Source organism: Neopelma chrysocephalum, unplaced genomic scaffold, assembly GCF_003984885.1.
Source record: "Neopelma chrysocephalum unplaced genomic scaffold, ASM398488v2 Primary Assembly neopelma1_24, whole genome shotgun sequence".
NCBI classification, from domain to species: Eukaryota; Metazoa; Chordata; class Aves; order Passeriformes; family Pipridae; genus Neopelma; species Neopelma chrysocephalum.
The window spans coordinates 27,070,010-27,097,729 of record NW_020897693.1 but is presented as its reverse complement, the minus strand read 5'-3'; the positions used below and the strand labels follow the sequence as shown (position 1 = coordinate 27,097,729).

Here is a 27,720-nt window from a genome sequence, read left to right as displayed (position 1 = left end):
ATTTCTAAACGGTATCCAAAGGGGGCGTCAGAGACCCTCAGACGTTAATTTCTTCTGAAATCGGAGATAGTGGGATCTGTTACTTTTTTTCTAGGACAATTAATAAGGTGGTTAGCTCCACCCCAACCCCAGTTTATCTTGGGGTTGCGCCCAATTATGAGCACAACTCTGAAACAGTTGGTAGCAACAAATTTTTGGCCATTGATAGCTCCTGCTTTTCTTTAAATGCCTTGAGGAAAGAGAACATGTTACAGGTGAGACACTATCTGTGTATGGAGTTGTATATGTATATTTAATATATGAGTATATATAAGTATATATGCACATATATATATTATATGCATGTATATATCTGGGTATATACACATATGTATATATTGGGGGTTTTTTCTTAGCTACCTAAGAAAGGCTGTGTAGGTCTGTGAAATATGAAAGGTCAAAGGAGCAAAACATGGTGCTTCAGTATCTCTTCTCTGGACAAACTTTGCCTCTTCGTTTGCTTTGTATTGATGGAAAATTGACCAAAATCAATAATGGTGGAATAAGAACCCCAAATGAGTATATAGTTATCTAAATTAATTAGGCTCAGGTAACAGAGAATTGGAAATATTTTAGTGATAGTGCTGTTGTGTATTTATATAAGAATTCATATATATGCAAGGATTTATAAGCATATACACCCTGGAACAGAGCACCATTTCAAAGACAAAGATACTTTACTGTATTATGCTTTCAATTTTAAACAGTCAGCATATTTTACTCCATGGTAAGTTGCTATATATAATTTAAATCTGCTTCTTTTATTCCCTAGCACATCTTTTCTACAGAAACCATGTATTGTGAGGGATTGGCCGGCTTCTCCAGCACTAGAGATTAGTTTACAGTGTTATCTCAGCTGTTCCGCGGTTCAGAGGTGTTGCAGTATTTACATAGAATCCCATTGCTGATAGCTGCATTGAATTCCTCCTCAATCAAACCCTCTCTGTCACATCCTACATTCCCTTTGGCTAGAGAGAGACAGACTGCTGACACTGAGATAGAGCCAACCCTCACTGCAAAATCTAAACAAAACAGTTCGTATTTTCTTGTTTACTTTCTAACTAAATTTTTGCTATCTTCTCAAATTTTAAATTTCTAGTCCAACAGGACTCATATCTAGGATCCTGATGCACTTGAGAACTCACCAATCCACTCACCAACACACTCCCATATATTGCAAGGTCAAATGAAAAGGGCACCACATAACGTATATAATTTCAAAATCGCATTTACTTCCTTGTAGCCGTTTGAAAACTACCCAGGTAAAGTCACTCCTTTAGCCAAAATAATTTTGCTTTCTGCTATAAAGTGTTATTACAGCCTCAAATAAACCATATAAGCAAACAAAGAAGAAAAACCTCCTGAGGCATGTTATGCAATGTCATTTAGAGGAAAAACACTCTAGCATCTGACTGACCAGGGTCCTTACATGCTGTGTACATTTCTCATGACTTAGCTATTGGGAGTGACCCCAGAGACAAAGGGAACACAGGGAGTATAGGCTGTTGGGAGAGCAGATAGATCTGCAGTGGGCATGATCTGCATGTGCCCTAGAACAGTCTGAATATGCAGGAGCCTCAATGAAGCCTCAGTGTGTACAATTATTAACGTGAGAGCAAAATGTGTGTGTGTGTATAGATATATATATGAGACACATGCACATAGGCAAAACTGGATGTGTTATTCAACCAACAAGACTGTTGTGACTGCAGCCGAAATCAGAACGAGTTCTTACCTCTGCGTGGTAAAAATGTGAATTAAAAAAATCACACTGTGTTCTTATGATGCACAGAAATCTTCATGACTGCTATTAGACTAAAAAAAAAAATTAGCTTAAAAATATAGTCTTGATTTTGAAATCTTTGAGGCATAGAACACTTATTACAACAGACTTCGGATCATTTACAGTAGTTAACATTGCATTCAAAATTTTTTTTCCTATAGACGTCCCAATAAAATGAATAAATTTTACATAATGCACCAAAATATTGCAGTATACCCTGACCTAGCAAGCTTTAGAGCAGACAACTTCTCACTTAAAATCTGCTATTTCTAAATCCAATGGATGTTGACATATAAAATCTGTCCCAGCACAGAGCCAAATGTTACCTCTATTAAGCCTCAGGCCAGTGTAATCTTTGGAAGAAATTTTACTTTTTCAAGAATAAGAAACAAATGTCACTCTGACAGGTTTTCTTGTGTCTCATGATAGCTGTTTGGAGCTATATGGGCTTTAGAAATATAAGCAGCATTGCAGCAGAGTCTTGCTGATGGGCAGGAGTCCTGATGAAATGAAAATGCCAAACATGCAATATATGATGAAAATCACTGTCACGAAGGAGTCATATGTGGTTATCTATATCTATGTCTATATTTTCCATATGTAGTTATGAACATGTGTGCGTATGCAGACATACAAAGAGAAGCCAGAAAAGACAGTTCTGCAGTCAGCAGCAGTCTGAAATTATTCCCTATGAAACTACTAAACTGTTAGGTTTTGAACCTCACAAGTGAGAAATCTTTCACCTAGAGAAGAGCCTCCCAGTTTAATAATCATGCTGTCTGGCAAACTTCTCCAGAGAATTCTTTGGGTGTTTCCCTTTCTTAGTTATGTCTCATTCACCCTAGTACTAACCCATGTTTCATAGTTAATACATTCCTTGTCTTCTCAGCATTTAAGCCCTTCACATAGTTGCAGGCTGTTATCATCTCTCTGCGTCTTTCACTCACTCATGTACTGCTGCACATCTATAATTAACCTAAAACATCTTAAGTGTGCGCTGAAAGCATAGAATCATGAGGTGCGCACTGGGAGTTAGAGATGCAGCTAAAACATCTTGTTATGAAGCTGAGAGAATTAGGCACAGACAGTGTAAGTGCAGGTGAGTAGCAGTGAGAGAAATTTGTGCTTCTAAGTCTGTCTCTCTCCAGAAATATTATTTGCCACATGTCACTTACAAAGAAAGGTTGAGATTCTCACTTCCATTATGAACCTTTTGCAGGGGAAAGAGAGCTCAGAGCATGCCAGGAGATTCTGTTGCCTGCAAAGGAGGAGTGTCTTGTTTCAGAATGGCTGCGGATCTCTCACCAGCCAGAGTGTGACAGGCATGACAGAGTAGGACTCCAGCATTTCATGGTGTGAAGACCAGTCTACTCTGAAATAAAACGTATCCCAGGGAAACCACTGTAATTTAGGCTCCTCAGGCTATTTCATGCACAGAGGGACAGCAGTAGTTCAAGAGGACAGAAATATGTCCAGAACACTTTGGCTGTTGCCAGCATGTATCTCGGTTGCACATCCTGTGCAGTGTCTCTGAGAGATACCTGCCCTACAATAAAGCCAATGCACAGTATTTCTATCAGTATTTATAAATCTCATTTCTACTGTTGTTGGGGGTTTTTTTCCATCTAGAAAACACATCTGACCTAAACATCAGAAAAAACAGAATATGAAAAACAACTTGAAAAATAACTTTGTGTATGTTTGTTCAGTATAACAATCATCATTTGGCTGCTAGTACAGTGTTAGCACATAAGAATTCCAAAGTCAATGGCTAATTGCTAATTACTAGATGTACTAAAGACAGTTGGACAATACATTATATTAGGAATATTTCCAAAATCCATCAGTGCTAAAGGCTGAAATTTGTGACCATTTTTATTTAAATTATATTTCCTTCTTACATGTGACTGTAAAAAGCTCACATTAGCAGGATGGTCACCCAGGAAGTGTAATGAAATTATATGGGACCTTAGTAGATATTTAATTAGTATATACATTATTTAGATTAATGCCTAGATATTTAAAGATGACAAAGGAGAACAGTGAGAAAGAGAGAAAGAACACAAGACATAGACTCAAAAATTTGCAGCCAAAGGCACTTCCTCATCCTGATTTATGTCTCAGTCCTCCTCCAAGCTCATTGCGCTCATACTTTTTTGCCACAGATTCTGCATCTGTCACATTCTACAGAAAGGGATCGGGACTTCATAGCCTATCTATGTATTTCTTTTCAAATTTAGCATTTCACAAACTGCTACCAGATCAGTGCCATGAGCAGACGTGAATCTACTACCAGTGGTGTTGTTTCCAGCACACTGCTGTAACCTTCCAATGTAGTCTAGTTCTCTACTGTAAGTCCTTCTACAAGGTCTCTGAGTCACAACCACCTCTGGTAGTTAACGTTCAAGCTGAGTGGTGCAGTCGACACACCTGCCATCCAGAACAGTGTGGCCAGCAGGTCAAGGGAGGGGATTCTGCCCTTCTACTCCAGTCTCATAAAACCTCACCTGGAATACTGCATCCAGCTCTGGGGTCCTCAACACAGGAAGGACATTGACCTGTTGGAATGAATCCAGAGGCAGGCCACCAGGTTGGTTAGAGGGATGGGTTACCTCTCCTATGAGGAAAGGCTAAGAGAATAGGGATTGTTCAGCCTGGAAAATAGAAGGCTTTGGGGTGACCTAATTGTAGCCTTCCTGTGCCTGAGAGGAGCCCACAAGAAAGATGGAGAGGGACTTGTTACAAGGGCATGTAGTGACAGGACAAAGGGGCATGGATTCGAACTGAGAGTAGGTTTAGATTAGATACTAAGAAAAAATTCTTTACAGTGAAGGTGCCCTATCCTTGGAAGTGTTACAGGCCAGGTTGGATGGTGATCTGAGCAACTTGGTCTAGTGAAAGATAACCCTGCCCATGGCAGGGGTGTTGAAACTGGATGACCTTTAAGGTCCCTCCCAACGCAAGCCGTTCTATGATTCTATGATTCAATGATTCAATAATTTCAAGCAAAAGGAACCTGAATCTGCCAGCTGCTGCAAAATACTGTGTGAATATCCAGATTGTTTCTCAGCTGCCTTTTGTTTTCCAGAATAAGAGACAGATGCCTCATAATTACAAGAAAAACAATAATGAAGCAGTCTATTTTAATTGCATTCTTGTTAAGGAACTAAATTTTAACAAAGGACACTATCAAATACTTGATTTTCCATTAACCTCTCTTCAAGCATTTACTTGTACTGTTTGTTAAAGCTGGAGGAGCAACATTTCCTTATCTGCATAGACCAAGGTGAGAAGGAAGTATTGCTTTACAGATGAGAAGCTGAGGTTCAGCAGAACGAAGTAACTTGACTGAAGTCACACTGGAAATTAGAAGTTTATGTAAGAATGGAATCCTACTTCAGAAGCACACCATCGAGTAAGAAGCACACCATTGCTCTGAGATACAAGTACATAAGGCTTTCTGAATCTGTGGTGTACACAAAAAGAGTTTGCTTTGCCACAATATCCTCCTGAAGAAATGTTGTATCACAAGACTGATGGATTCTACTGATGCTATTAGGAACACAAAGATATTTGATGAGTCTTAAAAAAAAATGTGATGATTCCCTCATGCAATTTTGCAAAGTTGTAAGATGATTTAGATAAAAACATCTCAGTTATTAACAAAGGGTGTAGCTGCACCATGATATATAAAGAAAACATTGCAGTAAGTGGATTCAAGAGCAGAACTGGAGGATGCTGACACTGGCTCAGAACATTCTGGAAAAAATTATTTATCTTGCTAAAAAACCAGAGCTTCTTCAAAACATGTTTTACCCCAGAAGTTTGCTACTCCATTTTTCAAAGAATGCTCTCATGTCAGCTCATATAATTTTCTTGAGATTGAAAAACCCCACAAACCTACAGCATTATTTTGCAGAAAAAACACTATTGGAATTACAAAGAAAAAATTTTATTTGATAGAAACTATTTTTTCCCAAATTTTGTTTCTGAGTATTTTCAGGATTTTTGCCTCTTAGACAAATAGAAAAAAATATTTTTATCTCATCTTCTTCAAAAAATGGAAAATTATCTCAAACATGACAGTTTATAGATCAAAACTAAAACTGTGATAACCAAAATGAAAATTTTATGTAATCTCGCTGATCATTAGATTCTCTTGAAAATTGAGCAATTAGCAATTAAGTAATAGGCGACAAGATTGCAGAAGCTTCCACAAAGTTACCTTATAAAGAGAGTTTATATAATATAAAAAACATACTAAAAGTGTAAATTCATATATTGTGACTATGTATCATGTTACGAATGCAAATTTTATCCACTTTTTGTCATTCATTTCTCCTTATGGCCAAGAGAGAGAGAGAGAGAAAGAGAGTGTAAGCATGATTCAAAAATCTAGACTTTCCGGTGAAGGAATAGTTATGTAATATGGGTTCCATTTTCTGGAGTTTCAGTCAGCTACTGGATCATGAATTTTACTTTCACAGCAAATTCATAATATGAGTACCTTTTTTGTGCGGGTATGGCCTAGGCACATTTTTTTACTAGCTTTTATGAATAGTTAGTTGCATAGTATGTTTTATAAAGAATATGCAAATATTTACAAAATCAATATCCTACCATGAGCTACCTTCAGTAATGGTGTCTTTATTTCAATCCAGCATTCCCATAATACATTCAGTACAACTAATAAGAATCCATACCAGACTGACATTTTTCATTTTAACAATAAAATATATTTGTAACATGACAACAGTACTGACAGACTTTTAAGATCTCAGAGAGCATTTACTAAGCTACTCCTCTTATGTGTATACAGGCTAAAAGGATACCACAATGAAAAATAAGAGTTCAACTGAAACGAAAATAGCAAACCCACATTTTAAGCCATTCTGGATGCTTAGGGATGGAAACAGTTTCAGGAGACTAAAATGAGGTTAGTTCTAGGGCTTAATAATTTTTTGAATAGTGTTCTAGAATGACAGTGGGAAATATTTTCTACCAGTACTTATTTTGTCAGTTATTTATCCAAAGTTCTACAGAAAAAATAAATCAGGGTCTCCCTCATTTTTCTTGTTAAAAGGCTCTGTTTTATATAAGACTAAGCATTTACTAAGGCTTCATTAATATGACAGAAATGGGGCATTTCTGAGTTACCTGTAGAACAGAGTACCGGATTTCCAATGTACTGGAATACTTTATTTGAGTTACTGTAATCCTTAACATGGGAAGACCTGTTACTGGCTCATCAAACTTAGTAATTATTTACACTTGATACAAAGATGTTTAAAATTCAAATTTCAATTAGCATTTTGTATAAAACTGTCCAGCATATCCTGCAGATAAGAGTTGTGGGCAGCAGCAATAGAAATTTCCATGTAAAATACCTCTAAAGCATAGGTGAAATTTCTAGTTATTTTCATTTATCCTGTAAAGAATTGCCAGAAAGGAACTACCCTAAGCTTGGGAACAATAATTCATTGCATGTGGGGTTTGAACCGTTACAAACCCCTGGAAAACTTGTGATCAAAAGGGTCAAAAACTGAAAGGATGCATATTTAAGGAACAGGTAATCTACCTAAAATCTCAATAATTCAAGATCAGAGAAAGTACCAGATGGCATCAGTAAAATCTCATTGGCAAAAGTTCATCATTTAAGTCAACTGGGGAAAATGTTGCTGAAAATACAGTTTTAATCTGTTGCCTTAAGCGTAGTAGATATTCAGGGAAAGAAAAAGGTCAATTCAATGGTTCATAAAGAAACTACTTCATCAAATATTTTCTAAAATAATACACACAATACAACCAAAGGCAGTCACCACAATAAAAATCTAGATGTTTTTCTACTTTGCAAAACAGTATCAAAACTTACAGGCCACAAGGTTGCCCTCAGAGGAATGAAACTCATGATAAGCAATTGTTTCTGAGTGCAAAATGTCTTGGACAGACCAAGATTTGACATAACTTGACACGCAGAAAATTTCAAAGATAGCATACTGACTTTCAAAATGAGACAAAATGGCCCTAAGATAAATAATTCAGTAAAAATCAGTAAAAAAGAACAGTTACTTGCCAAGGTTTCCAAGTCATCTCACATATTACAGGTGGAACCGACACACCTATGCCAATTCTCCAGATTCTTGCTGAGTGACAAGCAATTAAGAATTAGGTACTGCAGTATCTCCCGTCTACCTTACATTTAGCACGCTCTCTATATTTTTTGAAAGTAGCAAGTAAAATCTATGATGCTTTAAAAAAAAATACATCGTTTTAAAGGTAAAGGCCTTAAACACATAATCTCTTGTGAAATGTAAATTTTTTCTAAGGTTTTGGAAACTGAAAAGGAAGCTCATTTGCACATTTCATTTTTATGTCATTCATGGTCAAGCTGGTTCCCAGTGAAGGTCCTATGACAATTCAATTGAAAATTATCTAAATGGCTGCTGTAAGAATTAAACTATTGCACTCAGAATGCAGGGAGTTCCAAGTACTCAAGTGCAAGAAAAATGATTTAACTTCAGCAAGTTCAGAAACATATGCTTGAGAGAAATTCTTTAGAAGAAAGTTTAAGGAGTTGATACAAACCACAACAAAAATCTTAGTAAACTCTTGTTGACTTTATAGGCTTTGGAATAAGCCTAAGACGAGTTGTCTGTGTATTGCTTTCCTATCAAATTAAGAAGGATATAATAGCTATTTATAGTTAAATAAAAGGCATAAATGCCCATGGAAAAATAAATGTTTATTTGGTAGAACTATAACTAGCATATTTACTCTGACCATGAATTATGAATCATTGTGAACCCTACAAACCTGTTGTCATCTTCAAAGGATACTGTAGGAGTTCAAAACCCAGCAAAAACTGGACTAGTCATATCGAACTAAGTGACTGAAACATTATTTTGTTGACTCAATTTCTATAACACCAGGAGGTAGGTGAATTTTCATACAAGCATAAAATAAATTCAAGGTTAAATAAATAATAGGATGGATGCTGAAAATATCATGTCTAAATATATTCTGAAAATTCAAACAGTTGGCCTGGAAGCATATAAACTAAGTGAGGCCTTAAAGCCTGAACATTAGGAGAAAAAGCTAGAATATGCACTGTAATTACAATCTTGGGCTAGCTAACAACCTGCCTCTGTCCTAAAGTCAGTAGTTTTCTAGCTCTTTAGAGGTCTTCCAGTTTGCTATAATGAAGATGTTCATACCTCTTAGTGAATTTTAAACTCCTAGAATTCCTGTGAGGTTTCTATACATGAGACAATGAGGTACGGTTTATAACTGATAAACAGGAAATTGTTGATGAATCTGAAAAACCACTCCAGTAGTCCTCAAATTTTCCACTTATCACCCCATTCTACTGGGTGTTGGAGCATGCAGTTTTACAGATGACTTTCACAAGATCAAATAGTTGTCAATATGAAGAAATTGCTTTGCTCAGCCATATATTCCAAGATGATCTGCTTGAAAGCTGTAGAAAGCTCTGCTGGTTTCAGCAGTTATACCCACCTGAAGCCACAGAGGAGTGAGATTCTGAGTTCAATTATTAACAAAAAGGAAATGAAATACTGGAGGCCTTCCCTTTAGAAAAATTATCTCTGCAGTATTCAAATGAAAATAAAAAAATACAATCCTGAACACAGAAACACAAGGGAGTTGAAAATCATAGCTCAACATAAATTCTTGGTTTACCTCCTGGAACTGTTAGGAGAATGCAGTTGGATATAAAAATGTCACTGCTGCCAAAACAACCAATATGATGTCATAAAAGATTAATTACTTAACCTGTAAAAAATCATGTGGGATAGGTGAACTCTAAATGGAAAAATAAAGGAAGAAAAGATCCTAGTCCTACATACTGTCCACAGACAGCTCAGTTAGGGAAAAGAACATTATAAAAGGTAACTGTTAGGTAAATATGTCTGCAAGCAAATTTGTAATAAAGCTAAACATGAGATTATTGCTTTTGAATGTTCATGAGTATGAATGGACTTTTATTTGTAATACAAATTCATTTTAATGATATTTATAGGTTACAGGAGGGTTGTATTTTATTCCGTTTTTTCTCAACATTGTTTTTGGAGGATTGCTTCTTTAAGGATGAATTGCCAGCCTGTGCTGGAGCAAGGAGGAGGAGAAAAAAAAATGCAAGAAGGAAATGGTATTTGCTTGCTTTCTCTTTCTCTCTTCTCTGGGACCACGTGGGCTGTGGGTTAGCAGGGCACCATCCTTTCTTAGGGCCCCAGCTACCACCTCTGCCACTCCCACTGAGCCCAGACCCGCTGTCCGGACCATCAGATCATCACCATTTCCCACTGGAGCGGAGGGAACCCGCACAGTGCTGGCATTGAAGCAGTCTGGGGTTGCTACCTCCCCAGTTGCTGCCACCAGGGAGAGAACAAAAGTGAAACGATCCACCGTCACTGTCGATGCCCATGCTGGCAACCCCTGCCAGTGCTGGGATCACCGAATTGCCATCACCCACAGCCCAGCCCAGCCCAGCGTGGCAAAACATTGTGCCGGAGTCACCGCGTGGCAGAGAACAAAAGGTCCCAGACTGACACTGTTGCTACAGTTAAAACCTGAACTTGGCCAGATGACATAGAGCGGGCAGTTTAATAGTATAAGTCCTTGTGAACAACACAGTTTTCCTCCGCCATTTTTTCCCCTTTGTCCTCAGGGGCCCACCTGACATGGTGGATTCCCATTTTTTGCGGGTAAGCTCTTTCCTTTGTATCTTTGTGGTGCTGCTATTTCCTTGTAAGTAAACTGTTATTTTTTCACTTATACCTTCTTACATTCTGTCTCTCTATATTAGTGGAGAATAAAAGAGGAGAGAGTTCATTTTATTGGAGTTCCTACCCCAATATTTGTCTTTAAACCAAGACAATAGCATATTTATACTTCAGGCTCCATAAATTATTTTTTGTTGTGCATCATTACTCTTATAAGAAACTAAAGAACTACAAAAACAGCGCTTGTCTAGTAATGGCCTCTAGATACATTTTGGGAGATTCTAGTTATTTTTTTGTCTTTCTGTCATTAAAGAACAGAAGAAAATTGGTAAGGAAGTAAGAGCAGCAGTGTTACTCATCCTAAAGTACCTGCCATCATTCAGAATAAAGCCCTTCTAGAATTATACACTAATAATTCAGAACTAAATAGTTTCTAATACTACCAAAGAACTGCTTAAGAAGTTCTACCAGAATAAAGTTAAAAGAAGTTTTGTTATACCTTTAATAATGAAATAATTTTGGCCTGGTTTAGAACATAAAAGGAATTCTTTCTAACCTAGTAGCACAATTGTATATGAGCTTGTGTAAGAGGGTGACAGATTTGTAAATGTATTTCATTGTTTACATTAAAAGAATAGGGAAAAAACACAGAGGAAAGGTAAAAAAATGGAGAAGAGAAAGATGAACGAAGAGGAATTTTTGTTTCAGCTAGCTCTACTGCTGTGTTAAATATTCTGGAGCTGTAACAAAATCTCCTTCCTTTCTCAATTACAGAAAAAATAACGACAAACTAAGAACACTTATGGAAGTCAGGTGCTCTTTGGAAGAAGTGTGTTTGAGGCTACCGATGCTTGTTGTAGGAATATTTAGACTAGTGGCTTCCAAGTGGGAGGTAAGGACCCAAGGGGGTGCACAAGACAATCCACTGGGGTGCAGGAGGAAAATATTTTTTGTGCCATTAATAGATAAAATTATAAAATTATATATTTGTAAAATTATAAATTTTTAAAATAGTGTTTGATTCATTTTTATCTCATTCACTTTCCAATTCTCTCTTTTTGTATGTTTCATAATGTACAGAATATGTTATTACAGTGGTAATTACACATAAGTTGTACATTAATAAATATACATAGATTGGATGTGCATGTTCCAACATTTTTTGCTGATAGGTGTGTGCAATCAAAAAAGTTTGGAAACCACCAGCCTAGGACACTTACTGCTGAAGGTCCATTCCAACAAGGAAATAATAAACAGCAGGATACAGTCAAAAATGTGATCAAGGATGGCTGAACAAGGAAACTTAATAACATAAGGTTTAACAGACTGTGATCCAAAACACAACAACAAAAAACCAAAACACAATAGCCCCTTAAGACATACTCCGTACAAGGAATTCTACAACTGTTATGTCAGGCATAAAAGCAACTTTATAAATATAAAAGGAAATTCGTCAAAGTAAAGTAGCTAAAGGGGAAGGTAGAAAATATAATGAAGGGAAATAAAATCAATTCATGAAACCCCAAATTAAAAAAATATCAAAAATCTTACAGGAAAAACAAGAAGATGCAAATTACAATGGACTAAACAAAAAAGCAACAAAAATAGGAAAAAAATAGAGGAAAGAGTTAAGGAGAATAAAGGTGAATAATTAGATTAAGATTGAAAGGAAACAGGGAAGAATGGAAGCTGTTCTGGCAGACATTCATATCTGTCTTGATTGCTGAGCTCCAAAACTCATTGGAATACAAAAGGATTTGAGCAATCACCTACTACTTTTTAATTTGAGAGAGGTGGGGAGGGAAGAGCAAAGTAGAGAGGTGCTCACAGAGATCACTCAACATTCTAACTCACAGTGTACCTCTAACAAATCCCTCCAGGATTTGGCGTCACAGACACAGCCTGCACACAACAGGTACCCTGTGGTACCAACTGGCTATGTAACAAAAGTGAAATAAAGAGCTAGCGAACTAATGCTCCAAAACTCCCAGAATGTAGCTGCTAGGCTTAAGCAGTAACTTAAAGACGTTCGTACATTTCAGATTCCATTTTACCAGCCAGTACAATCACTGCTGGAAGTCACACAATAATATTTATGATTGAGAAGGAAATCGAATTATAACATTGATTTCAGAAAATGTATTTCCATGCAGAACAAAAAGTTACCACAGACAGATATTGCAAAAGCAGCTTTCAGCAAAAGATCTGATTTTTCAGAAATCTGTTTCAATTCTGTTTGATTATTGTGAAGTTATAAAAGAGGAAGAAAATAGAAACTATCCAAATAATTCTGTTTGTGCTGAATAAGTTAAACAAAAAATACACTTTCATTCCAGCACTTAAAAGCTTCCCTATAGGAAGTCCATCACATGAACCACACGCTAATTTTAGGGTTTGAGTTTGGGTCCATTTATTTCTCTCACTTTCCATATCCAGAGCACATATTGTGCCCAATCTAAATCTCATATTTAAACCTTTTTATATTAACATGAATGTCAGATGAATGTTTAATGTCTAAGTTTTATCTGACTGCTCTGCCCTAGAAGAATTTACAGCTCCCAAGTTCAGTGTTAATACACAGGGGAAGTTAAATGTTTCAGAGAACAGAATCAGCAAAAAACTCCCAGTGAATCACCTCAGTCAGCATTGTGTTTTCTCTGATCCTATCCTCTAAAATATTAAACTTCTCCTGTGTATCATCACCCAGTTCAGCATAAGATGATGCTTGAAGACTGAGGCTAAATGAGGACAAGGATATTTCTGAAATAACATTGATCTTCAAAGCTTAGATGATCTTTCTTACCAGTCTAGATTCACAGCATGAAACCGCTTCATAAGAGCTCAAAAATCACAGAATCAGAGAATCACAGATTCACAGAATATGCTGAGTTGGAAGGGACCCACAAGGATCATCGAGTCCAACTTCTGGCCCTGCACAGGACACCCCAAGAATCACACCATATGCCTGAGAGCATTGTCCAAATGTTTCTTGAACACTGTCAGGCTTGGTGCTGTGACCCTGGGGAGCCTGATCCAGTGCCCAACCACCCTCTGGGTGAAGAACCTTTTTCCTAATATCCAACCTAAAAATGTGTCAGTTACAACCAACTTTATTTTACAAAGGCTTTTTAATTACAGTAGCTTATTGTTAAATAGCATATGTAACCCTCTTCTGTTCCTACTGTGGTAGAAATACATATCGCTACTTTGCAAAACCAAGTTCAAGACAGTTCTAGGCAGAAGCTATTACAAGAATAATTATAGATACATATACACAGGATTGAACCTCTCACTATACACTAATGATTAGGTATGTCCTCAAAAAGAGGAAATGAAAGATGTTTTGGGGCTGCTTCTCTATCTATGCTTTCCTTTCAGTACTTTAACAAGTAACTGCCTTATATAAGTTCTGTAAACTGGCCTTGGATATTGTTCTCTAAGCTGTAGGCTAGAGAAGATGGACTCTCTGGTTTCCTCAGGGATTTTACTGCACCCTTCTTCACCACAGAGTTTCCCAAGAGTCCTGCAGAACAAGATGATACATTAATATCCATGTATGAAAAGCTCTGGAATAGATTTGATTGTAATTAAAATCCAAAATATCACACTCAGAACACGTCCCCGTAGTACCCAGAATGATACCAAGACCCTTGCTGAAGAAAACATATGCAATCATTTAATTTCTATTTAATCAGCCACCATAAGAGAAACATTCCTGACTTTATGTGCTTCACTATTCAGGCATGATATACTTTCACTGAACTGTCTTTGGACAAAGGTTTCAGGGAGACAAAAAAGGAAGCTGAAATTCAGATGCGACATCATATAACAACATAGTGCATTTTCCCCAGCAAGGCTGGTGTCTTTACATTCACAGGAGTAATAGGTTTCCACAAGTGTGTTGAAGATAAATATCATTCCTGGGTGTGTTGGTTTTCTCCAAGTTTTTCGACTGTCTTATCAACCCTCCAACCTCATTCTTAACCTACTCGCATTCAAGTCCAGCTCCTCAGTATAACCTTGTCTGGCTGCTCTATCCTCCCATTTTCAACCCTCTCTATTTAATTAGATTTTAATATTAAGTTGAAAGCCTGAGAAATGCATACGTATCTACCTTCTCCAAGTACATTATCATTACTCATTTTCAAAACAATAGCTACAACTTTTATTGCATATTTTAGGAGACCAGCCCCTGGATTGTTAAGGTTTCTCTGACATGCTCAAGAGAAATTCACACAGTTAAAAATTAAGAAAACTTTGTTTAGGACTAACAGAGTAAAATATGAAATCCAGCAGCATAGAACTGAATGCTTTTCTGCTGCAGAGCTGTCTCCATTGACTAACACAGAAGCTTGCCATTACACGTATTCTAAGTGTGCTGCCTCCCCAAACACGCGCCCTTCAACAACACTTCGCCTAATTCATCAAGTCCTGTTAAACCAGCGAGAGGAGAAAGGAATCCATAGAGGGCACACAAGGCTATGCCTATGGCCCAGCCAAGAAACACCAGCACAGTGAGGCAAAATAATCCCCACACTAAGCAACTGAAGTCTGCCATCTGAAACCAGTGACACGGAAAAGAAGGGTTAATTTTGACTGCAAGTGGATATAGGGATATATAGATAGAACTCTCTTTCTGAGAAGCCAAAAAATCTCTTTTTTGACTTTTTTTTTTTTTTGCAGGAAAAAAAAGATATTTCAGTCAAGAAAGATCTGTTTCCTGTATTTAACAAAAGGCTAATTTAAAAAATACCAAGTCACGTATGCTTTCTGGGAAACTTCCTAAGGAAGAAAAGATCAGATTCACTTTAATCCATAGTATTCTAGACTAGAATGACTTGGATGCAAACTTTTAACACAGCTCTACAGAGATAAGTTTCATGATAAAATATGGTTATAGATGAAGAATAGAATTAATGTTTGGAATATAATACATGTAGAATACAATACATTAAGAAAATCCCAAGAACTAGACTATGGCTCTTCCATAAAGCTGCAGAACTTCTCAGGCTGTCAACATTGCTTATGCTCTTGCTTAATGAGAAATAGGTTGCACACAACTGTACCAGGTTAATTGAGTTTACATATCTGCTGGTTCTTTTCATTATCACCTACTCCCTGTGATAAGCTTTCAGACTATGTGATTTTTTTAACAGATCCATCAAGCCTATTATCCACCAAGACTATTAACAGTTATGTCTCCAATGACTGAGATGTATTGTGAGTTGTCAGAGCATTTTATTTCTGCCTTGCTTATTCTTTCAGCAGTCCAGAAAATTGCAACCTGATGGTCTTGTGAGATGTCCAACAGGGAAATAAACCAAGAAAAATGATGCAATGGAAAGATAAATTGATCATATCTAAAACACTGCAACATTTCTCAATGTTTCATTTTTAATAATTTATAATTGAGATTTCACGGTAAAAATACAAACTGCTCAGGAAATTCTTTTAAAATTAGAACCCATGAGTTTACTGTGTACGCTCTTGGTTATCAGATGACTGCTGTATCAGCGGAGGGGATTGAGACAGATTGTGCTAAGACCAATATGATCGACAAAATGTCCGTTTATTACAAGAAGGATACTCTTTATATACTGCTACTACATCCCAACGCATGATCACCTCTTCTACAGTACTGGATACATAAGAAAAACATACTCTGTTGTCCAGTGCTAATTGGAGTATTGCAGGTGTCCATATGAGATGAGGGCACACGTTTACCCTCTTGAGACTCCACCTTAACCTTGGCACTGATCCTCCTTTGTTCTAACTTCAGGGGCTGAAGCCATGTTAGCTACGCAGTTCTTTTTACTGTCTGTGCCCAGCTATGCCAAGGCAAGGCCTACAGAAATGCAGGGGAAATTGTTCACACACAATCTTTGTTCTCCCAACACTGCTGTTAACTAGATAGATATATAAAATGTGATAAACATCAAGGAAGAAGAAAGGGAAGCAAAAGTTGAGGTAGCAAAAAGCAGTATTACTCAGCCTAATGAGAGATCACTCTGGGTCACACAGTATTATTGAGTTAAATAGGTTGCTCTAATTCAGCCTTACCTTTACAGCACAACTCTATGTCTTTTAAAATTATCAGATTTTCTCCAGGCACCGACCAAAGCAGGAAACCAAGGTAAATGCAATGATTGACAAGAGCCTTTGTCTCCTCTTTTGTCACCTGAACACTGTACTAAAACACGGAGGTGCCCACAGCAACAGATGTCGTCTCAGCAAGTGGCTCAGGTCTTGGGTGAGCTGCAAGGAATGGAGGGATTTCTGCAGACAGCAAATGTCTCTCAGGAATTGAGGCACCCCTAAGCCTGGCATTACCCAACACTCACACCTGTAAACCTGTAACTGTGGTAGAAACTATCTTTGTGTGTCTCATGTAATCCCAACAGTGTGGCTGGGCTAGCTGGAGCTGCCAGGCAGGGACAGAAGTTTGTTGGAGTCACCAACATCAGTCAAAGATTGCACATCCCGAGGGCACTGTTGGCTGCCCTGGTAAGGCCCTGCTATGTCACCTGTGCTGAAGAGCTGAAGATGCAGCTTCCAGCCTCAGACATGGTTTGGCAACTGCATTTTAGTGAATACAGTAAGTATCTTCTGATCTCAACCACAAAAAGCTTGAAGCAGAGAAACTAAGGATGGACACTAATGCATATGCAAGTCATGTTCTGATTAGTGGAAACTTCTGGAGGAGAGACCTGGCACACCTGCAGATATTAAAGATGAGTCTCTCCCTTCCTTCCATGACAGGGATAGAGAAATAAGGATGGCTAAAAAAGTTTTGCAGTGATCTTATAGAAAACTGCACTGGGCCCAGTGGGAAAGAGCTTATTCTTCATGTCATTCATTTGGCACAAAGTTGTGCCAGAGGATGCATTTTTAGGTTGGATATCAGGAAAAAGGTTCTTCACCCAGAGGATGGTTGGGCACTGGAACAGGCTCCCCAGGGGAGTGGTCACAGCACCAAGCCTGACAGAGCTCAAGAAGTGTTTGGATGATACTCTCAGACACATGGTGTGACTCTTGGGAATGGTTCTGTACAGGGCCAGGAGTTGGGTTCAATGATCCTTGTGGGTCCCTTCCAACTCAGCATATTCTGTGAATCTGTGAAAATGTGCCCCAAAATCCCTATGGGAAAGTTTCTGCTCTTATCAGAGTCTCGGTTTGAGACAATTTGGAGGGGCAGAGACCTCGGACAGAAGTCTCCTCCCTTCGATTCAATACCTGTGGTTTCTCCAATACAGAGAGAATTCTCATAATAATACCGATAAAACTGGGTTAAACCAACTGATGAGGAGGAAATTCCCAAGCCCTACTCACCAGACCAAATTGTCTGGTCTCCCCCCGAGGAAAAAACACATGTGGCCACAGAACAGAGACAAGATGGATGCCCTTCCATGTGGTTTGCCTCTCCTACACCCAGAAAATCTAGCAGGTCAGTGCTGGCAAGACACAGCAGATAAGCTGGGATTTAGTAGCAGCAGATGCTTGTGTGGTGCTGGAGTGAGGCTGCGGTGCTGGTACAGGCAGCAGGAATGGGGCTGTGGACCTCCAGGGGATCAGAAGGACCCGCAAGACACCTGTTTGATCCAGCGATGAGACGTGGTTGTTGCAATTTTGGTCTTCATTTGTTGAAGTGGTGGTTGCAGTCCAGATTCATAGAGGTGGTGGAAGCCTTGAAGCCTTGAGTGACAGGGGAAGCCCCAAACCTCAGAGTTACATATGCTCAGTTTCAGGTGGGAACACCTCAGATATCTCCCTTGGACTGGGGAGTTTTACACTGGATGATGTAGTACTGTGAGTCACGGGATACTTTGGGAGTCTTTGACACCTTCTAAGATGTTGCAGCTGTCTCTTATGTCAGTGCAGCTGAGTCCATTATGGCCCTTTATGGCTCATCAACAAGAGATGAATATCTTCAGGTTAAGCATGAATGTTCCAGGGAGTTATCACAGCTGACTCATCTGGGTAAGGAAAAAGAAACACTACCCCACATCACAGAGTTTGCCTCTTTTCTTACCTTGTTCAACACCCAGTTTGTAGCCTGAGGTGTCGGATGTGCACACCTTCAGACCCTGGCCTGGGTGGCCCCTCTGCACATTGTTAGCAAAGCACACTGCTGACTGAGCCATCAGCACCAATAGTCCAGTCCCCTACAGCACCTGGGTGGTCACTGCAGGTGGTTGAATGTTTGAGTCATTATTCACAGCAGTTCAGTCTCTTTAAAGAAGGCAAAACACCAAAAAGCCAAAAAGACATATTTGGAGAAAAGAATAAAGGTGGATACCAGAACTTCTGTGTATCCCAGGACAATCAGTTACACAAACACTTCAGGAATTCCTCAAATCCTCCAATTTCCTTAATTTTGTCTTTTCCATCTTTTTACTAGATGACAAAAACATTCTATGATTCCCAAGGAATGTTCCATGTGTATTTCTATTACCACATTTGGTAATATTTAAAAGGCATCTTACAAATGCTGTTGTATAGACAGCTCTTTATAATTCAACTATATTTATGCCTCAGACAGTTCTGTTAAAATCCACTTAGGCTATATTAAATCTTATCAGAATGAAATGCTGCAAGATATTCTAAGTAACTTTCTTCTTACTGAGGTATCTCAAAGTCTCATCAAGAAAATGAATTAAGCATTTAGTTTAACAAAACATCTTGTAGTCAAGGTTAATACATGGTGATCTGAACTATGTCAACATTTTTTTCACAGTGTATATGAAGAAGTGTGTTTTTTTCATACATTTATTCCAGCACTGAAGTTGCTAAACAAATATTTTGGTTGAAAATTTATGTATACAGATGTCATGATATTCACAGTTATAATGCTGCTGGCAAACCTGACAGCTTGCCAACTGAAATTTTAAACACCCACTCAACTTAAGCAGAAGAACAAATTCCAATAAAGAAACTGCAGAGTACATAACAAAACAGTAGCACTATGTCTTCATGCTTGTATTTGCAGAGCAGACCCTTAATATTAAGTTGCAGATGGCTTTTTACTTTCTTCCAACAGAAAACAAACAGGCTCATCTTCACTCTGAACATGTGATTGCAATGATATTGCAAATTAGTGCTCAATTTCAACTAAATGCACTAGTTAAATAGCTAATTAAAACTGTATTCAAACATCTCAGTTGCAAATATATTCAAGATGTCCTAAATCTGGCTTCATGCTAGAACAAGACAAGAAAGTACAGTCTTTCTTGTTCTTTTGAGTGAGTGACTTCCTTATTTTAAGCAGATTTTATGAGGGTATCTGAAATGGTGATAGTAAAAAAAATTAATGAAAACATTATGAACACATTCAAGTCTTTTCTCAGAATTACCCAAAAGATTGTTATGAATAATTGTTCCTTGTCTTTAAGATTGCTTATTTAAAAAGAACACTGCAAGATTCAATGTTTTTTTGCTCCGTCTATTGATATCTATACAGACTAGAGCCAGATGTGAAAAAAATCCCTACCCAAACCAAAACAGAACTTTTGTGAATACAATGGCATTTAAACAACGAAATCTAAAACTATAACCTCAAAATCTGCACATGTCTCTTACCAAGTGCCACAGGGTTGCATGGCTCAGGAGGGATCTTGATGTACACGGCTGACATTCAGTCAGGCAGCAGCAATTTGGCAATTTAGGCCAATTACCCCTTTACAAATTTCTGCTTATGAGCACGTTCATTGTTTTTTCACATCTTCAGATCTTTCAGATGCATACCTTCCTGTCCCAAATTCAAGCAAGGCTTACGTCTTTCCCTTCAACTGTGTGTTGAACGTGGCCATATTCAGACTGTAAAAAGCTGCAGCAAAAAGCAGTAAAACTCATTCAGCAAACTGTTTCCAAGCTGAGAAATAGAAGGTCCTATCAATGGCAAACTGAGACAGTGAGCCCATGTCAGAAGGTGAAGGGTAGGGAAAGATTCCCACTAAGGTTTTTCTGGTTGACTTGAGGAAGAGAGCATGGCTCTGCAGGCATGACTGTGAGAAGAGTCGTGAACACACTTCTTTCCCTCCCTTCTCAAAGGAGAAAAGCAGCCTAAGGTGGAGAGAGGTGCCAACCGAGAAAATATTTTATCAAAGCAGATGTATTTATAGGTCATGTAAAAGATCTTGCTAAAAGAAACATGGAACTGCTATTACATTCATAAATTAAAGCTTAACCACTGATATATATATTTAGCTTACTGCAAATTACTTGGCATCTCCTCACACTATTCTCATGGCATATTATGCACCTCTGATCTAACTGTCTCACTAGTTTCTACTTATTGACTTCCAGGTCCCAGTTACTACAGTCATGCAATCCTTTACACAAAAGTTTGTGTATGTAATAAAGCAATTTTCAGGACATCTTTATATTTGTATGTATGTAAACTTAGTATTTTTAGCTAAGGTCTAAAATAAATATTCTTGACCCAAACCCTTATTAGCTTGGGTAGAACATATTTTCCTCTAGTATTCTGCTTTGCTGGCAGAATTCAGAAACATAGGAGAGGGACTGCCTTCTCCACACCTTCTCCTCCATGGTATAGGAGCATTAGCAATAACAATAACTTACACTGGATCTTTATTCCACTGTATTCATTTTGGAACACTGTAAGGCACCATTTCAAATGGAATAAAATAAATCCAAATAGTATAAATTTGCAGGACAAACCCTTTTACATTGTTTAAATTGAAAGGCTTTTTGTATACTAACACAGGTAAAAAGCATGGGTACATATTCATTCATAGTTCCTTATATTGAAATAATACTAAAAACCTGTTTAACTAATAGTTTACAAAATCGGCTTTACCTCATATTATGTAAAATATTAAGTTTTGTACTGACAATATCAAGCATATCCCTTTGTGATTACAGTAAGAGGTTCTCTTTGGAATCAACTTGATATATATTTACCACTACACAAGTTGTGCATGTATACTTCCACTGATATTTGTGTTTCAATGGATAAAATTTAAAACACTACACCTGCTCTGTTTGCTCGCTTTTTTTTCCATTTTATAATGATTGCTTCAGCTCAGAGTTATAGGAAGGTACTGTGCACAGGACTGAGCACTGAGATGAGTCAGAAGCAGCAGCTGTCCTCGGTGCCTCGTCTTATTATGCAGCTCAGACTGACAGAACGCCAGTGGGGGAACACTGCAGGAGCAGGGAGTAATCTAGGACAACTGTCCCATCACTGAAGTATCTGTGTATGCAGGAGCAAGATTAGTTCATAGTATATTAGAGATCAAATGAGATAAAGAACTGAGTCTGTGAAAATTTCTTAGTATTTCTTAGCTCTGAGTAGAACTAGCAGGTGCTTGAAACATGGTCAGTCTGGACAAGGAAAGAAATAGTATGACACTACATCCTTTACCAGGACAGGAAAGCAGGGTATTGAGCACAATTTTAATAGCTTGAACTTCATGAGGGTTATAGTGAATAATCTTCACTCCTGCATGATGCACTGTGAGATGCACTTACTTCTGCATCTAGGATGGTCAGTTTTCAAAACTGGAACTCAAGTGGTAGCACAGGAATGGTTCAACATCCAAACATATTTAATCAGAGCCAGTCAGACTTTCAAGTTCTCATTTTGTATGAAACTCCAAATCTTAAATTTCTTTTCTGTGCTAATTGGATCAACAAACAAAACAAAGCAACCCAGACATTTTAAATACTCAGATATATTGGGGGTTTCTTTGTGTGTGTGGGTGTTGCGTTTTTTTTGGTTGGCTGGTTGAGGGTTTTTTTGTTTGGTCTTGGTGGATTTTTTAATATCGTACCTTTTACTTTCTATTTTATCCCTTGACTTTCTAAAATGTATGATTCACGTAAGGGAAAAGTGCATTACTAAAGGCGAGTGCTTGAACAGTTTTTGTTTTTAAATAAGCAACCAACACAGCGCCACATTTAATGCAACATTTTGGGAAAAGCATTGCTTTGTGAGAATTGTCATCACATCCACAATAACATTATTTCCTAAAAAAATACCCCACAGAAGTTTCAAAATACCCTAATGTCGGGGGTTGACAGAGAACCTGTCAGCAGCCTGGCACTTATCGACGAAGCAGTCGATGTTGACCAGATCAAAGTGTACCCCTGAGATGGACTGAAAGAGAGGACTGAGGCCCTGATCCTGACAATATACTGATGCATCCTGAAGAAGCTGTCCGTGGGAACAGAGAACATTGTCTCATGAGAACAGAGACCTGTTTTGAACGAGAGTGGTCGGGAAAAACATCAACATGAGAGAAAAATAAGAGCAGATGCTCGGGACTGTTGTGGGAACCTCACAGGGCTGTTTTGAGAAAGAGCAAAGTTGTTGTGAGAAAGTAGAGTTTAGAAAATGCACCTATTAGCTGTAAGAATTCTGGTGTGTGAGTTTGAACTGTCCTATCCATGTGGATTACGTGTGTTCAAAAACTGTACTTAAAGGGACTGCTAAGCAGCCCCGGTGTGCTGTCTTTTTCCTGGAAATAAACTTTGTTGGAACCTTTTTTATGTCGCATGGCCATTCCTACCGCGACACCCTAACATGTTTTCTGTTCTGAAAATCCATAATTCATCACTTAAAGTTCATGTAAATACCATTCATTGCAACAGTTTAGATACAATGTTACATATATGTAACAATAATAATTATATAATTTTTATAATATATATATAAAATAATGTTTATATAATAAATACAGAATTTAACTGGATGCCATGGGTTCTGTATTTGCTCTCCACAAGATTTTTCACTGCTACACATCAACAGAGGTAAGAAAACCCAGACCAATACACAGTATGCTATCAGTAAAAAACAGTCCATAAAATAAGAACTCAAACTCTTCTTGAAGGTGAATATGTAATGTTCCCCTCTAGGATCCGTATGAATTCACAAAACTTTTAATAGAGACTTTAGTTTCAGTAAATATTTCAATCAATTGAAGAATAGTAATTTTCAGCATATCTTTCACATAAGCAAAACCATTATCTCACCTTAAATTTAGTAATTATTAGGTTTTAATTCAGAGCTATACAGACGCAATATTTTTGGATATTTGGATATGCATGAGGTCTTTTCAAACTCAGGTTGTATTTACATACATTACGTTACAGCACTTTTTTGTTTAACTCTGATCACATTTCCAGAGGTTGTTGATGACAGACAGCAAGACAATCCTTCCACAATTGGGCTTTTCTTCATTCCAGTTAGTTCTGTTTCAAAGTTCTTTACGTGTCCTCAGCACAAGAGGATTATTGATGAGTGATTTCTCCCGACTCAGCTTGCAAAACATGTGGTCTCAATTTAGAAAACATGGTATTGCCCAATAAAACATGACTGCTGATGCCAAAAATCACTCTGAAAAATAGGGGAAGCCTAAACTGCTGTGGCTTGTGGTCAGAAACAGAATCTTTGTGCCTCTATACTCAGCTTCTCTCTATGCACTTCTGCTGCCCTGAACTACTTCCTTTACAGTAGTTAAGATACGTTCTGTCCCTAACGACTGTCCCATCTAAAAATAAGTGCTCTTGACACACAAGAGATGTCAGACTAGCACAGCAGGATGCTGAAGCGTCTCTAGATCCGTAACAGGGCTTCTCTTACATTGGGTTGCAGCAATTTAGGAATTCACACTTGATAAATGTGATAAGGGCGGCTTCTTTTTATCTCTTGCAAATGGTGCCAGGACTGATATATTCCTGACCCTTATTTGGCAATCCATCTTGTTCTTTTATGCTGTTCTCTGGAATCATAAAATTCTAATGTTTGATTAGGCAAACATGCACTCTTATTGTATATAATTTTTTCACTGACATGTATAGATGAACTATGTAATTGACAGCAGTTGGCTCAACGTTTTTCTTGGGTCCACATTTTCTTAAAAAATACTCATACAGAAACATACTCTGTTTGCTCTGACAGCGTTTCTCAAGCAGAAAGATAATACCTGAACTCTGGAAAGTTTCTTACTTATAGCTGAAATGACTCCATTTTTTTTTTTAATCTGTTTTCTAGATACAACGGTACAGCAACAGGCCACTCTGCTTTACACTTAAGTAATGCTATTACTTGATTCAAATATCCTTGTCCTTGCTCCTTTTTCAAGGTGAGTGAAAATTGTAATGGAAGGTAAATGAAACATACTATCTTTCTTAATAGTAATGTATTACAATACCCCTCATATGGGTTAGATTAAGCTGATTAAAGCCCTACCAAAGCAAGGCCCAGAGAAATGATCTGTCCTTGTTAGGACACCACAGGACACCTTATTAGGACTCCTACCACAGGGGTGGAGAAAAAAAAAATCACTTTCTCATTACTGCAGAAACTGAGAGTGTGTAGTATTGCAGGTATAGCTTTTCTCTTTCTTCCATTCTCTTCAATGTAGCCATTTTGTAGATGCCTGTGTTTGCAGTTTTGGAAGTTTGAGTACTGCACTTTTTCAGAAACCTACCAAAAACTTAGGAAATTACATGGACCTACAGAGAATACTTAGCTGAAAGCCTTTCAAGAATGTTCTTTTCTAATTTGCAATGGAAACAGTATTGTTTGAAAATGTTATAGCATATTGTTGCACTGTTATTTGGCTTTTCTGACAGGTACCTAAGCAACCAATACTCTGAGAAAAAAGGATTGTAAAAGAACTATACTTGAGAAACTGTATAGCAAAGGAAGCACTCAAGGGCCATAAAAACAGCCTCCAAATTCCCCCCAAAACATTCACTTTCTATTGATTGTTTCTACCGGGAGAATTGCCATGTTTAGCAAAGGAAACCATGTTGTCATATATCTTAACAGCACTCACAGCTTCTTGACTGCTGTGGGCTGCGATTTATTTGTTCACTAGGACATGCGCTTTTGTCTGCTTGCTACAAGATTTCATGTGTAACCTAATTCTTGTTTCAGTAGAATTGTATGTCATCAAGTTTATCCAGTATGTGACCACCACTGCCTCTAGGTCTTCTTTTAAAAGAATTCAGTGATTTCAGAGAATAAAATTGGTGTCTCTTGTCCTGTAAGCAAAGCCATTCTGTCAGAAAAACTTAAATTCTACTCCTCATGAGAATACTCTTCTTCAAGATTATGTCCCAGGAAACTGCACAGTCCATTCCAAGAGGGAAGGGAAAGGGCCAGATGATTGCTTCCCCTCTGAAGGAAGCTGGCTCCTTCAGTACTCAGTATCCTCTACTAAAGCAAATGCAAGGTAGGTTAGGAAAAAGTAATGACCCTAGGAGTTTATTATAGATTATATATATTGTATGTCTTATATTTATTATTGTAAACTGCTTATTGAGACCTCCAGCTTGTCTCTTCTTTCCCCCTTGGCAAACTTTGCCCTGAACTTTTTAAAACTGACTTACCCACCGCCTTTGCCACACTGCCAAACTTTCTTTCGAAGTCCCATGGAGACTAAAACAAAAGCAAACTGTACTTTGAGAGTGTTACCAAGGCACTTTCTTCGGTAATACCTACACCTGCACTTACTGCACTATTTCAGTCACAGATGGAAAAGGGCCTGTACTTATATAGTACTATCTCAGCTACCTATGGATGACAGAACCCAAGTAAACTGCTCTTTACCTTTCTATTACTGGGTATTACAGAAATGAACAGACATTGCATTACAGTATCTTTTTTACATTAGCAGTACATTAGCGTCCAAGGGATTCTTAACTAGTCTCTAAACAAATCTGGAAAGTAGTGCCTATGTTGCTTTACAGGCTTAGTGTAACAGAGGCAAATTAAGCAATTCATGTAAGGGTTAGCTCAATTAATATGAAGAAAAACCACTAGTTCTTTAATTTCACTCAAATGTCCTTAATGGATTTCTTATTATACAGCTTTGGAACTATAAAGTAAAGTAATTTTATATCTTTTCCTCCAGTTCATACCCTTAGAGGATCCTGCCCTTAGACAGACTTGGATTTTGTTCACTATAACTCTGCTATAACTCTTTGCACTAATGCTTGAAGAGAATTTTTTAAAAGCTATCTTAACAATGATTTTTTCACTTAGTTAAAGATTCTGCCTTTTTAAAATAATTTATGTGTAATTTTTTTTCCATTTTCAGTACATCTAGTTTAACAACTGGATCTTCTTCTTGTGCACTAGAAAAGAGATGCTAAATCTTAAGGAAATATTGACATTGGAAAACAAACCATGTAGATCAAAATTACAGTTTTAGATTCCTTCACTTCTCTCACCTACTCTTTCTTATAAGAAAATGTAAGCAGAACATAACTTTTCCACTATTTTGGTGGAAAAGACAAAGTATATTCTTTACCAAAGATTAAAAACAGAACTAAAAAGCTTGGGGATAAAAGGCTGCAAACTCCTGACCTAATACTCCAAATCAAAGCCTCAAGAACTTTCCAACCACTGCTAGAAGATAAACATGATTTTGCCAAACTTTTGAAAATGTATTTTCCTAATGCTACCACGTCCCTGAAAAAAGTCAAGTTTAACATGTGGAAGATGACATTAAGAATAGCAAACAACCTGCTTTGCTCAAATTACCTCAACAAAACCTTCCATCTCTTTTACAGGTGGTGCTTGGTCCCTCAGAAAGCTGCATAGTAAGGCTGTTCAAGCTTTTGCAATTGTTTGTAGTTTGATTGTCTCTTCCTGCACCTTAGCCAGAAATAACCTTCATTACAACTCCACTCACGATTTCAGGGCAACACTGAAGTCTAGGACAACTCTTGTCCTACAAGGACTCAGCCAAAGTGACCACATACACCTGGAGCCTGCACACAGAACTCAACATCACACAGGTAGCTGTGCATATTGTTCATTGCAAACTGTGCACAACTCAAAAAGGTCTCTGAAGCTCCTTTCAGCTTCAGGTGCTTGCTAATAGTCCTTCTGTCCTGACTATTGATAGAATCTCTGTCAGTTAAATTACCCACTTAGGAAAAAGAAACAAAACAAAAAAGACAACTGCAGAATCCTTTTCAAATTGGTAAAATACTAAAGCAAAGTAAATGATTGTCAGACTCAGTATTCATAGAAAATGGGCTGGAAAACAAAGATGACAACCCTCAGCTGAGCTAGTTGCTTGTGGCCTGAAGGCCTTGTATTATTCAATTCTGCATGAACATGTGATTGTTACTGCATGAAACTTAATATCCAAATGTTCGACACTGCAGTATTTA

At 37.7% G+C, this 27,720-nt stretch overlaps 1 long non-coding RNA gene across 3 annotated transcripts; it reads left to right on the top strand.

The window, feature by feature from the left end:
* The first annotated feature begins 177 nt into the window (after positions 1 to 177).
* Positions 178 to 27,720, top strand: LOC113981683. 3 transcript variants are annotated; one of them, XR_003538493.1, is made up of 4 exons: positions 178 to 254; positions 18,303 to 18,540; positions 25,658 to 25,769; positions 27,112 to 27,720. It is a non-coding gene; the product is annotated as an uncharacterized LOC113981683 (long non-coding RNA). The 3 variants fall into 3 exon arrangements; XR_003538494.1 differs by lacking the exon at positions 178 to 254 and adding an exon at positions 1,012 to 1,073; XR_003538491.1 differs by lacking the exon at positions 178 to 254 and adding an exon at positions 11,338 to 11,455.